Source organism: Alligator sinensis, unplaced genomic scaffold (genome assembly GCF_000455745.1).
Source record: "Alligator sinensis unplaced genomic scaffold, ASM45574v1 scaffold382_2, whole genome shotgun sequence".
NCBI classification, from domain to species: Eukaryota; Metazoa; Chordata; order Crocodylia; family Alligatoridae; genus Alligator; species Alligator sinensis.
In genome coordinates, this window is record NW_005841978.1 from 2,845,528 (window position 1) to 2,858,608 (window position 13,081).

At 40.4% G+C, this 13,081-nt stretch overlaps 1 long non-coding RNA gene across 1 annotated transcript; it reads left to right on the forward strand.

Moving 5' to 3' along the window:
• Positions 1–3,498: 3,498 nt before the first annotated feature.
• Positions 3,499–12,615, forward strand: LOC106722045. Its single transcript, XR_001357817.1, has 3 exons — positions 3,499–3,511; positions 6,531–6,584; positions 12,490–12,615. It is a non-coding gene; the product is annotated as an uncharacterized LOC106722045 (long non-coding RNA).
• The last annotated feature ends 466 nt before the right edge of the window (positions 12,616–13,081 follow it).

Sequence of the window (13,081 nt, forward strand, 5' to 3'; positions counted from 1 at the left end):
TAGATCAGTCTTGCCATATCCAAGGTACAGTTAACTTGGATCACATTGGCTATTTTAAGGCTGATATAACCTCTCTGAACTTCTATATAGTTCGCACTTAGATCAACCTAACTGGGGATCTGTCTAAGTGCAAGGTCTGCACTTGGGTGAACAAAGTTAGATCAGGTGGCCACGTCTAATATTATCTAACCTCCTCCTAATATCTGTATGTACTCGTAGCTGTACAAAGGGCACATCTCCATGTGCTGCTATCGTGCTGTTGTTACCTAAAGGAAGTACTAAATTAAGGCACAGTAACAGCCATTACTGCACCATGCCAGTGGTGTACAGTTATTTGTAGCCACTAAATTGCCATAGCAATGCACTATAGTGAGGGAATCGATTGCTATGGCAGGATATCTGTAGCATCACAGTTTGTTCCCACCAGTGCTATGTCACCATAGCGTGTTGCTACAGCAACATAGCATCTTGTGTAGATGTGCCAAAAGGGAAGCAGAATTCCACCTCTTGCGCAGGTTTCAGGGTTACAGGGGTGTTAAAGGAGAAGACAGACAATCTCAAAAAATTAAAAATCCTTGAAGACACCAGGCCCCAAATTCATTAAATCAACTTAAGGCTTCACCATAAAGCCTTCTTCATTATATAGAAACCACTGCTATTAAGAGTAATTGAGTTTGAATCAGACCCCAGGAAACATCTGGGCTGCAACCATATTTTCCCCATTAAGCATATCTCAACTAACTGGCTTACCATAAAGAACAGCATTTTGTTAAGATTAGTACTTGTGCCAAACTTCATTAACCAAGCCTCTTTAGCTAAATTCACCAAAATAATCCTCTTCTTAAATATTTTAATCTGTGTTTTCCTATCATTAAGAGTTTGGTATTTGAAAATGTTCTAACCAAAATAAAAGATGATGGTAGGGGAGATATCAGATTTACTTTTTCAAGAAACACCCTCCAAGAAAACAGATCTTATACATTATGATTCAGGGTCAAACCAGTTTTTTGCTCCCCGAGATATCTGGTCCTGAATTCAGGAGTTTATCACAAGCCCTAGCCAGTGTATATATCAAATAAGCCATGTCTGTGCCTTGGCATTTTCTCCCTTGATAGTTTCTTTCAGCAATAGCATTTGTTATTTTACAATTTGTTTGATTTTGCATCCCTTCCAGATCTGTTCTCTAACCTTTGAATTATTTTCCATTTGTGCATTTTAGAATTCTGAACTTTTAAATACAAATGGCAGCAACAGCACATTTGTAGCTTGTGTGTTCTTTTTATTTCAATAATTTTATATGCCACCCTGCCAAATTTCATTTCTCAAATACATCTTGCCTAATGTGTTTACCCCTGATGGCTTTTGGAGAAATACTTTAAGATTTCTCTTCTAAGTCAAAAACAAAAGGTTTTATTCTATTTCATTTTGATTCATTGACTAAACAAAGGACACATTCATATACAGTGCAAGTATTCATCTTGATTGTCAAGGACTTCTGTAGTCACCATAATTATCTCCAATATCATTAAGAAGGGAAAATATTTCTTTTGCATCCATATCTACATAATATAATAAGTAATACTGCATGGTTCTGTCCTTCAGCCATCACTCCTTTCTGCTTTTATGAATAGTAGGTTTATGCTTCCATATTCTACAGCGTACAGCAAAAGTAATAAAGGTTTTTCTTCTGTCAAATCAACATTGAATTGATATGTATAAATTTAATAAAAACTTGATGAACAAGACAGATCATTGGGAAATGAGCTGCACTGCATTTTTCAAAGAAGTTCTGTGTTTTTGCTAATGTGTCCATTAGCTGGAATGATTTCTCTTCCATAATTTAACCAACTTGAGCCTCCCCATTTCCTAGGCTGCAAACAGATTTTGCATTTCTCCCAGGCGAAAGCTTTACACCCCCTGTCCTGATTCAAGTACCTGTGAAGTATGTCAGAGAAAATGTGCTAATAGTCCCCTGCCACTCCCACACACATGCATCATTGTATGCCTCTATAAATTAACTGCAGCTCATTTCACTAAGTCATTCCAGGTACAAACCTATCAGGCTGTGGCAGAGGAATGGCCATGAAGCATGGAAGGTCTACAGGTATAAAGGCCTGTGCCTCTCCTGTTTTGATCCAAGTCAAACCTGGGACAATCAGAACCAACTCAAATGAAACATCTACTTACAACTCCAGGGCACCTATACATGAGCAGCAAGACTGATCCAACATGATGTTATTACAGTGTGTTGGAGCAGACTCCATCGTTTTGTGTATCAGCATCCCCGCAATTAAAATGGCAGTGAGGGCACTTTAACTAAAGCTCATTCGCTGAGCTTTAGTTCAAGCACCCTCACTATCATTTTTAAGTGTGGGGATGCTGCTACATCAGATGCTCCAGGCACTTTAATTAGAGCGGCTCACTTTCCCCCTTCCCCCCGTCCCAGAGCATGTATATAAATACCTCCAGAAAGTACAGTCAACTCTGTACTATTAATGCAGTTTTCCATGAATGTATGATGAGTGTGTTTTTATTTTGATTCATGGCATAAGAACTGTTCATCAATGCATGGGTGAAAAGATGGCACTTCTAACTGTAAATCTCCAAGAGAATTTTGTGAAACTGAAAAGGCCTTTTAGTCTAAAAAAGCCTTCCATAATAAGGGACCTTGGAGCTTTGCAGTCTCAGGTAGGTGGATTTCAATATCCACTTGGTTTTCTCAAGTTTAACTTCATTCTGTTTGAATATTGGATTATCATAGGATCATTCAATAAAATCAGGCCACTTTCTACTATCCAGGCCCATGCTGGTAGAACAAAATTATTATTTCCAAAATGATTCAATTTATGTGATCAAGTGTTTAAAAATGTTGCTACATAACTGGATTAGAACCATAGAGTGAACATTTTCTGTTTTCTCAGGTAAATAGAACCAGTTTCATAGAAAAAGAAAAATAGAAAGCTCCTTCAAGTACAGTGTTGAACAAGGTGACAAAAGACCTGGGTACTACTCCTAGCTTTATCACTGATTGCTGTGACCTTGAATAAATCATTTAATTTTGCCACAACTCTGGGCCTTGGCAGACCTTACCCTGTAAGTAAAATTAATCTTAATTGGCTTAGTGCTGTTCAATTTAGGAGAGCAGTCACGTGGTAAGGTGAAAAACCAGCTCTGACTGCCCCCCACCTGCACAGCTATGATTTGCCATTAAAGGCTTGGTGAGCAGGGGTAGGGCTAGGAGCAGGACAATCTCACTGCTCTTGCTGGGAAGAGCAAGTGTTGACAGCCCTGGTGCTTCCTGCTGCCCCCTGGACTGTCTCTGCTCCCAGCTCTAGCAAGCCAGTCTGTGGGGATAAGGACACCACCTCTGTACTGCCAGAGCTGAGGTAGCCAGTGCACACAGTTTAGACTGGCTCAATCTGCTCCTAGACAGCTGCTGTGCCCCAGCTTCCCCACTTACCCACTGCCTCTTGGGGTGCTGGAGGACTTCAACTTGGGCAAAAAAGCTATGGTGAGTGTCCACAAGGTAATGGAATAGGAGCAAAATTAAGTGCATTAGAGATAATCCTGCCCTGGAGTAGTGTAATGTTAAATTGAATGATAATGAATGCTTTAAATCACTTAAAAGGTGTTAATATGCAGCCAGTTCCGTGGTTAAGAGCTCTAGAAGTAACCTAATGCTACCCTGTAACAAGGCCCTCTGCTTTACTTCTCACTCTTTGTTTTATCTATTTGTAACCCGTTTTGGCATGCTCGGCTGGATTATGTGCCAGATTTTTGATCCTCAGTATGCCAGTAGCCCTGGGAACCCCCTCATGTAGGTCTCATGACTGAGGTGTCTCATGGAGGGGTGTGTGCCTCACTCTCCACCCAGGAATTTGCTCCAAACCTAATAAACACATTGGTTTCTTTATTATGTACAACTATATACAGAAAAGAAAAGTTTCTTCAAGAGAAGAAATATCTATCTGTACTTAATAATAAAACCAACAATTTGAACAGAATCTAAAACTGCAACATTAGATGAATAATTACACCACACTGGGAGATCCCACTTGCATCAAACAACCTCAGTGATTACATTCACCTGGTTAGAACCCTTTAAAACAGTTTCCCCCTGATAACCCAGGTTGATTTCCCTCTGGTCACAACCCCCTTCCCATAACAATAAATGGCAACACAGCTTTAACTATGATCCACCACTAGCTGGCAGAGATGAGGCTTCTGGGAAAGTGGGCTTCCATCTTTCTTGGTAACTCAGCAAAAACAGGTCTTTGATCAGCCACTGCAGGTAATAGGTGCCTTTTATTTAGTTTCCTTCCAAAAAATACACTTCCTGCAAACACTAGGGGTTAAGTGTCCCCTCACACACCCATGCAGATTTGGGATTCTCACAGCCCACTAACTCTTTGGGTTCTCTCAGTCCCGCAGCACCTCTGGATGCAGACATGGGATTCCCTCTGCCGGTCTCTGTTCCTGCAGTACAAGCCTTCCCAGTCCAAACAGAGGACTTCCCTCTGCAAATGGCTGACCAGGCTTAACTTTCGCCTCCCAGCTAGCTTACCAACCCAATCCCAATCTTTCCATGTCCCTGATTGCTCAGCTCCGACCCTAGTGGGGAATCAGCTTCTCCTGTGATGACTTAGGCTCTCCTCAATCCTGAAGTCTGCTCCCCAGCAAGCCTCAGCTCCCTTCCCTTTGCTGGGGAGGAGGAGCTGAGTCTCCACCCCCCTCTCTCCAGACTGATGTTACTCTCTTCCAGCTTCTCCCCAACTGCTTTTCCCTCCCTCAGCTTTTTATGGCTCCATAGTAGCCAGTCAGAGCCTGGGGTTTGCAATGGGGGCTCTGGTTACAGTTAAAATCCTCAAGTAAAAAGCATACATTGTGCACAGCATACCCTCCATCTGGAAAAACTATTGCACCCTCTGCAAACTTTTTGCCACCTTTCTTGCAAAGTTCTTAGGCGCAGCCAAGCAAGCCTTTGCAGCTGTTATATATTTAAATTCTAATGTTCTTGTGACAGGAACCATCTCTTTGCTATGTGTTTACACAGTACCTAGCACAGTGGACATCAGTCTCAGTGAGTGGGTTTCAACTAGTGATAACTTTATATTAATAATTATTATAAAAAGCCTCTTGTATTGTGGTGGGAGAAACCTCCCTAAGGTTCGTTGTCTAGCTGTAATTTGATAGACAGACAACGCGGGTAAAGAAAGACAGCTGTTTATTTTCTCGAGCAAAGACCATAAAACCAGCAAAAGGCAAAATGCCCGCCCCCTAAAGGGTGAGGCGATCTTTTATACTTATTACAATAAGGCAAGACTACATGGTTAACAAAAAAGCAATACTTGGGCAGTGCTTTACAAATCTTTGTAACAGCATATTTCTATTAAGCTGAACTAGCACTTTTTAAAAGCTAAAAGTTAAGTAACAGTAACATTATAATATGTTAGCAAAACCTTGCACAGTAGTAGATACTTCTCAAGGACACAACCACTGCACCCAGAACAATGGCTTCCCTGTCTTATCTTACTTCTTGCTGTAGCTGATTTTTCAGCACACAGACACAGATCCACTTTTTAACTCAGAAAATGCTTAATACAGTTAAAATGATTACTTGACACAAGCAAAGGCTTAGCTATCATTCTGCCTTGTGGTCAGCTGCATTGCTAGGCCACAGGTCATGCCTTGTATTCAGCTGTAAAGCTAATACTTCTTAATAATCCAAATTATTATTAACCAAACAGTATGCTATCAGAAAACTATTCTATTTCAGGGTAATAACAAACCTATGCACTACATATTACCACATCTGTCAGAGCTTGGTTTTTTTTTAATTTGTTTGTTTGTTTTCCCCCCCTCACAAGAGCAGAAAAATACCAAAGCTGCATCCCATTGTGGAATACAGGATAACCGGAATAACTGGAGTAAAGTAATAAAGAGAAAGTCAGCCACAATAGTCTAATTGTCTTTTCTGTCCCTAAGTTCTGTATAATTATAAAATGGTAAGGGATTGGCAAAGAGAAGGTTTTGTTTTGTTTTGTTTTGTTTCCTTCAGAAAGCCTTGGGGAATAGAGTACAAAGTAATGGTGCTTTCAGAATATGTATGTTGGTAGGCAGGGTTAAGAGTTACAGTAATATGATAAAATACCATCCTGGTATGAACCATATCATACAGGTTTTTTAGTTGAGGGCTCATGTATGTGGGAGTGAGATTTTTGTTTCCACAACTGACAAGCAGCATTTTAGAATATTTTTGATTCAGTAAGCTAATATATTTATCTGCATGAAAAATTAGTCCAGCCCCTATGACTCCTCCTCCACCCTCTTCCTCCCCACCCATGTGGAACAGAAAAGAGAGCAGGGAGATGTGTTACTTGCCACAATGCTTTCTGGGGTGCCATGAAACCCAGTCCATACAGTGGATTGAGACAGTGTGCAACCAAGCATCTAGTTCCTTCCTGTCATCTTGAATGGAATCATTTTAGGAGGCAAACTTCAGTAACTTTGGTCTCTCTCTTCCTTTATAGGTCCTGTGATGGGTGATGTTAAAAAGGCACATATAAACCTCAGTAATGGACAAGGTACAGAAATATCCACATTTTCAGACTGAAATGCTACAACTTAGGTTCCTAAATTTCAATATGAGTGACTCCATAAGAGTGTCTTAGTCTTAAAAGATTAATGTATAATGGAAGTTGAATCTCTCTTATTTAAAACAGACTAATCCAAATTTTTTACAAAAATATATTACATATAACACCATATACAATCACTCAGGACAGATCATGGCCAATCAGGTCTTAGAATTGAAACAACAGATGTGCTTGTTTTGATTTGCCAAGACGTAAGTGCAAGGTCAAGTCTCACACCATTGTAGTGGTCAGTTTTTGTTTGAGCTCAGCTTAGTTTTAGTCAAAGGTAGATCTGGTAAAATAGATTTTTCATGAAAAGAAAATGCCTTATTGTTCCTGTGATGTACCTCAAAGTACCTCCTTTTCCTAGAAAAGGAAATGTGGCAATCCAATTTGTATCAGTTTGATTCAGAACTACAGCGTTTAGTGTTTTGTGAAAAGCTGGCTACTGAGATTCCCAAGCCTTTGAAGTTGTTGCTGCAGTTGGCTAAATTTCTGTCCTTGAAAGATAAACCTGAGATGATTTTTTTTTCCTTCGAAATCTTGAAGTCTTTCAAAATCAACAAGACTTGGTTACTCAGACTGGTAAAGCCAACTCAGAAGTCCGTCAGACATTATTTATCATCTCTGCAAATTGCACAGCATTGAAAGGTGTACACCAAGATAAAAAAAAAAAAGATGTCCTTCTCACTGAAAGAGATGTAGTATCAAAACCTATAGGGTCTAAAACAACTACAAAACTGGGGGGGAGAAGGGGAAGCATCTATTTTGCCCTGTATTAATAACAGCTGAAAAATGTTGAGTAGCAGCTGTGTTCAAAATACAGGAAAACTAGGTATTTATCAAGTCGACTAGAATTTATATAACTGTGCAGCTGGTGATTATTTTATACAAGAAATGCTCTTTTATTCCAGGATGTGCACAAGAAGAATGAGTATTTAAAACAAACCCAGAAGCACATTGATTGGGAGCAGGTCATTGCAATTTAATCTGATACCAAATTAATTATGTGTAAAGACACCAATCTAATGGGAGAGGAAGAGGTAGTGAAAGCTATGTCACACAATATAAGAATACTGATGCTTACACATGCCTGAAAAACTAAACTTGGTCCTCCAGGATGAACTTACGGTAGTTAACTTCATAAAAGGTCATCCAGTGATCATTTTGTCTGACTTTTTGCATTGGTCATTAATGGCATGGGTTCCCTGAAGTAACCTTTACATGAGTTCTCTGCAAAAGCAAAGCAGTTGCAGACTCTTGTCATGGGAAGTATCTGTCACTTCACCATATAATTATCCCAATCAGTTCTGCTGAGTCAGTTTGTTTAGTTTAGTAGATTATTGAGGAAGTTGTTGTGACAAGGGGCCATCTCAGGGCTGGGTTTCAATGTTGGCACACACACCTGTCTAAGGCAGTTTTCCCTGTCTTTCCTGCCATGTCTTGCTGTTTTGAAATTGATATACAGGTTTCCCTCACTTTATGAGGGTTCTGTTTATGCAGATTTGCTCTCATGCGATGACCCTTTATATATCCAAAATTCATAGTTTCATAGTTGTTAGGGTTGAAAGGGACCTCAAAAGATCATTGAGTCCAACCCCTACCCTGGGCAGGAAAGAACTTGTCCAGTCTCCCCTTAAAAATCTCCAGATGACGTCAGCCAGGTGCTTGTCCAGTCTCCTCTTAAAGGGACCGAAAGTAAGGGAGATCACCACCTCCCTTGGAAGCCCATTCCAGATTCTGGCAGCCCTTATTGTAAAGAACCTAAATCTGCTCTCAGTTTGTGGCTATTGTTTCTGGCTATTCCAAGGGGTGCCCTGGTAAACAGAGCATCTCCTAATTCTTGTTGCCCCCCTGATGAATTTGTAAATGGCCACAAGATCCCCCCTCAGTCTTGTCCTGTGGAGGCTGAAGAGATCTAGGTCTCTAAGTCTTTCCTCATAGGGCCTTACCTGCAGGCCCCTAACCATACAAGTGGCCCTCCTCTGGACCCTCTTATAGTTCTCCACATCCCTCTTGAAGTGCATCACCCGGAACTGGATGCAGTACTCCAACTGCAGTCTGACTAATGCCACATAGAGGGGAAGTATCACCTCTCTGGACCAAATGAGATGCACCTGCTAATGCACGATGAAGTGTGGTTAGCTTACTGGTTACTTCATCACATTGATGGCTCATATTCATCTTGGAGTCAACTATAAATCTGAGATTCCTTTCTGCCACTGTGCTGCCAAGGTTACCCCCCTAACCTATAGGTGTGTTGGTGATTCCTTCTCCCTAGATGCAGCACTTTGCACCTGTCTTTGTTGAACTGCATCCTATTCTTTTCTGCCCACTTTTCCAACCTTTCCAGGTCTACCTGGATTCGATCCCTTCCCACTCATGTGTTTATTATACCCCATAATTTCATGTCATCCATGAATTTGGACAGAGTGCTTTCTATACCCTCATCAAAGTTGCTTGTGAAGACATTGAACAGCACAGGTCCAAGGACTGAGCCTTGGGGGACTCCACTGCCCACCTTTCTAGGTCGATACTGACCCATCCATCACTACTCTCTGGGTGCTACCCTTAAGCCAATTTGCCACTCACCTGACCATGTAATCATCTATGCCATAGCCACTCAATTTGTTTATAAGAATAGGATGAGATACATATCGAAGGCCTTCTTAAAAGCCAAGTAGATGACGTCTACCTCCACTCCTGCTTCTAAGCATTTTGTGACCTGGTCATAAAAAGAAATAAGGTTAGTCAGGCAGGATCTACCTGCTATGAACCCATGCTGGTTGCCCATCAGCATTATTTTTCCTGATGGGCTCCCACAAATGTGATCCTTGATAATTTTTTCAAAGGTTTTCCCAAGGATAGAGGTGAGACTAACCAGCCTATAATTACCTGGATCCTCCTTCCTCCCCTTCTTCAAAATAGAGGCCACATTGGCCCTTTTCCAGTCCTCTGGGACCTGACCTGAGCACCATGAGTGCTCCAACAGACATGCCAGTGGCTCTGCTATGACACTGGCCAATTCCTTCAGCACCATTGGATGAAGTTCATCTGGGCCTGCTGATTTGAACACATCCATCTCCTCCAAGTGCCCCTTTACTTTTTCTGAGTTAGAATCTAGAAAACTGATTAGACAGCTATGTCATCCTTCCCTAGAGGTAATGTATAAACAGTAATTATTTGCAAGAGTATGAAGGCCTCTTTAACTAAACCTTTCTTAGGATTGGCAAGCAGAAGCTTTTCTGCCACAGACATTATGAACAATGACTTCACTTTCTAATAGCAGCTCTGTCACTGAGATATAGTAAGACAGTTTCTTAGACATGACCATTTTCCTGATAGCATTGCCTTGGGATTTGACATACAAGAAAAAAAGAGTTAGGTATAATTTCAAAACACTTATTGTATTCCAAATACAATCAGAGGTTTTAATGCCTCACATATGGAAATAAGTCTTATGGTAATAGACATGAGAAGGCTGTTGACAGGACGAGATGTTTAAGGCTGTAACAGGGCACCCAATACAGTGCCTGTTATGGGGGGAAAGGCGACATGCCACCAGAAGCCAAGAAGAAAACTTACCTACAGTCAGACCACAGCAGGAGAAGCAGGACAATGCAGAACACTGGGAACTCAGGTGTTCTCAATGAAGTTCTGCCTGGACTCTGGCAGGGCTGCACATGGGGGCAGGGCCAGGGTGGATTGGCTCCTGGGTGAGGAGCTGGAAGGTAAGAGAGATGCAGGGAGAGGAGACAGACTACCAATAGGGCAGAAGCCAGCCAGAGAGGACAGAGCCATGATAATAAGTGAAACTGGAATGGCGAGCAGAGCAACTGTGGAGGCAAGTACTTACCAGGGACTGAGGAGCAGAAGCAATGTCCAGGAGGAGCAGGTGAGTGATGGTCCTGGTGAGTGCCAATCTGGGGAAGGGCTTCACCTGTGGGAGAGAAGACAGGAGAAGCTGGAGTGAGGAGCTGTGGGGAGTAAAGCAAACTCTTCAACCCTCTTTACCTGGAGGGAAAAACCCCGGTCACAAACTGTAGACATCTGCCTAAATTACTAAAGAGTCATGGAGGCTGGGACCATGAGGATCTAAGGACCGACTGACTGACAGTGGACTTCTGTTTAATCCTCACTGGGGCTGTGAAGAGAACAGCTCAAGTCCAAGAGAGGGCCGAGGAATACCATCTCCCTAGGGTTAGCCAAGACCGGACAAGAAAGGAACAGAGTGGAATGCTCATAACCACAAGACCCATCAGAAGAAGAGACAGCAAAGGAATACCCGGAGCAACACCAAAGTCAGGGACATCTCAGGTGTGATCAGGACAGGGTGAAGGGGAGGTAGGAGCCCTGTGAAGAAACTCTGGTCAGTATCCCAAGGCATATAAGGAAGACCACCTCCCAAGCTCTGCATTCTCTCTCAATATATCTATTTTTCCATCAAGGCATGGCAGGAAAGTAAGGAAAAACACTGAGAATAAATGCCAGAGAGCAATTGCAACACCCATAGTACCAGCACAATGCTTACAGAGGCATTAAATGGCATCTTTTTTATTTATTTATTCATTTATTTATAATGCATGTCAATTTATTGCACTTATAAAAATGTTTAGTTGTATATTCTCTTTTAAGCATGGAAATGTGTTTACATGTCTCTCCATGGGTTCAAATGGAAATATATACCTATTTTACATTTAATATTCTCTCCACATATATATTTATTACAGAACATTACAAAATAAACAGTAATGTTACAAAGTATGCAATGTTCAAGGGGAATAACTAGGAATATTTTTAAAGTTTATACAATGGTTACATTTAAGTCAACATTATTTTACTGTGATTCATAAACATCTATTGTATAGAACACAGATTATACGTTAAGAACTTTCTGGTCTGGATCTAAAATTCACCTAATTTTCTATGGATTTTTTTTCTTGGTTAAATGACCCAATGCCATGATTACGTTGCATGATAAATAATTTGTTGAAATTCCATTGGTCCTAATTATATATCATTTACAACACCATTTGCTGTTACTGAAAATTAGTATTGAATAAGCCTGTACATTTTTAAAAGGTTAGAGAAGAGTTAAACATCATGTTTTGTTATCTACACATTCTATCTGCCTCATTGACTTCTCAGTGTGCTTGCTAATGAACTACATGGTGTTCTAAGAGACCCTCAGGCAGGAGCTAGGAGGAGTAACAAACTTACGAATAAATGTTATTAAAATCATTACATGACGGGTTATCCTGCCATGGTGTTAATCCATTTGGGAAGGAAGATAAGATACAGAGGCAAGGGAACTATCTCAGAGAATGTTGTAAAAAATGGCATTTGAACAAAAAAGAGAATTGACTGTCATAGTCAGCATAGTCAGTGATCATCCATTGCAAAGCATGTGCAATCTTTCAGTTTGTATTTTTTTGTTATAATCTAGATGGTAAGTAGACTTTCTACATTTAATATTTTTGTTGCTTGTTGTGGTGCCTCACCTATATTTTTAATCAATATGGGGTAGGGGGTGATATTTTGTAAGTGAAAGCTATGAACAGCTATTAATGTTCTGAGCTGTGTTGAAATGCAGCTGTCTGACATCAGTGGACACTGAGTTGCAAAATACATGCTACATAATGCAAAATACATAATACAAAATACATGCTGCAGTGGTAGAGGGAGCCTCCCAATAGTGCATTGCAAATCTGAAGGATATTGAAAGAATAGTTTAGTTTTTCTACGTTTTCTTGTTTTGAGTCCTCTGATAAATAAGTGCATTTCTACTAATTATGATTTGGGCAGAAGTGAGTAGGAGTGGACTACTGCCTTTTTTCCTCCTTCTCAATTGTAGTGCTGAAAAGCCAAAGGGGTTAATCCAAATCCTGGGGGACAATTGAACCACCACAGAGGAGAACCACCTCTGCAAAACCCCATGTGGCATCTAGTTGTTCCACTCAGACAGCTCCAGCCCTACTACCACAACAGTGAGTGCTTTCTCCTATGTTCTAAAGGAAATAGCATCACCCTGTACTAGAGGCAGAGTGCAAACTGAGGTTTATGCACCTACTTAAACACAGAAATTTCTTCTAGACTTACACAGTATTTGAGAATAACATTACAATGTTACAAAAACTAACATTGGAATCTCTATTTTGGTGGTACTATTTCCCCAAGAGACAAATCAGAACTGTTTAGACAAGTTTTGTAGTAAGATCAATAGATGAGCTTCTTTAATTGTTAACGTTATATTTGTTTGAATATTCCTTATAACTCATGTTACTTAATAATTCTTTATTCTGTAACAAATATAATTTTTTCCTGTTGTTTTTTTTAGTAGAATCTTAGTATCATATTAGTTGAATTGAATCATAATGTATAGTGACAAGAATACCAAGTAATGTACATAATTTGATATTAACCTATGGTGCTTAACATACTATAGT